Here is a 1,682-nt window from a genome sequence, read left to right on the forward strand (position 1 = left end):
CCCACGTACAGCTGGACCATAAGAAGTAAACATGAGGTGAATTTGAATCCTTTATTTTTATTAAATTGAAAAATATCATCAACAAAAAATCTATTTTAAACCAAAACTATAAAAACTTCAATCGAAATTTATTATTTCATGCAAAGCTCAGTGGTTGGATTTCAATCCCAGTCATACCGGTTTGTAACAGAGGCATCCAGTTTGATGTTGAATTCCAGGGAACGTTTTGCAGCTCTGGCTGTGGCAGCATGTGCCACATGTAGACCAGGCTGCTGCTTCTGTTTTCCTGACTACTGCTCTAGTAGAGATCCAACCGAGTCCTCCACATGGTGTCCAATTACTGCAATGACTTGGTGGCTACTATGGCTGAAACTGACCTGCATGCAGCTTGTAGTACAGAAAGCCCAGGTGCAGAGCTCTAAGGTTTTCATTTGTTTATTACTGGAAGCCTAATCTTTAGCTTTACCTCATTTGTCATCTGTTGGAAAATAAGAATGTTTTTGTGTGTGTTTGAATCCCCGATGTGTGTAAAGATTAATTTCTGGTTGATTTTATGCTACATAATTTAAGTTGATTAAATGTATTTTAAACATCTATAAACATGGTTTCTATTCCTATGTCTTTATTCTTTCGTGGGAAGGAATACATCTCTTTGGAATTCAGTGATGGGATTTTTGTTGACAATAGAAAAATAAACAAATATAAAAAGAACCACTATAATCACAACAGCAACTGTAACAGGGCTGCACCTTTGATTATTTTCTAATACAAAATTGAAAAAAAATTAGGTTGGTTGCTACTTTCAATAAATTAAAATTTCTAAGTAAACAAAGTTTCCAAAAAATGATGTAAAAAAATAACGTTCTTGTGCATTTTAAATTACTGTGGTAAGAAAAAAAAAGAAATATAAGTAAATAAACATGTGTCTATGTACTTATCCTAAATATAAAATGTTTTATAAGTTTGTATACAATTTAGTCTTAACCCCTTAGGAGCAAATTCAGCCTGAAATTACATATGTGAATTGAAGAATGTACAGTTTCCAAACTATAAATTGGAAATACAATTTTTTGAATTTGTATGACAGAAAGGCATTAAGGAATATTTTCAGGCCGAACCACTATTTTAAATGTCACCAAGTCTGAATTATAGGTGAATAAACAAAGAAAAATATTAAGGCTTGCCAATTCTTTCCAAAAATTGGCCAGAAAGTCTTCAACTAACCTGTGGTTTTCCAGGTAACAGACAGAGGATCTTTTTTCACAGAAAGCTCTGTTTATCTGGACATTTTCATTCAAATAAGTTATTTTATTCATGATTCCCCGAACTTTGTCATCCTTTGCCAGCGTAACGCGGGGGAGGAACCCAGATTGTGACAGAGGACATGACCCTAAAGCCAACTGGTAGGCCTCTAAAATAACATCAAGTGGCCTTGGGTCTCCTAATTACAGTGTTAGGCACGTTACTTTGAAAACGTAATTAGTTATTGTTACTAGTTACTTCTCCCAAAAAGTAACTGAGCTAGTACCCGAGTTACTCCACAACAAAAGTAAGTAGTTACTAGTAAAAGTAACTATTGCGTTACTTTTGCGAGTGTATGAAATTAATAACTGGGGATGTCTAATTCTGAAATCCTGTGTTTGGGTTGTTATAGATACTGCAACATACATACATACATCCAT

Source organism: Cyprinodon variegatus, unplaced genomic scaffold (assembly GCF_000732505.1).
Source record: "Cyprinodon variegatus isolate N-32 unplaced genomic scaffold, C_variegatus-1.0 Scaffold938, whole genome shotgun sequence".
Lineage (NCBI taxonomy): Eukaryota > Metazoa > Chordata > Actinopteri > Cyprinodontiformes > Cyprinodontidae > Cyprinodon > Cyprinodon variegatus.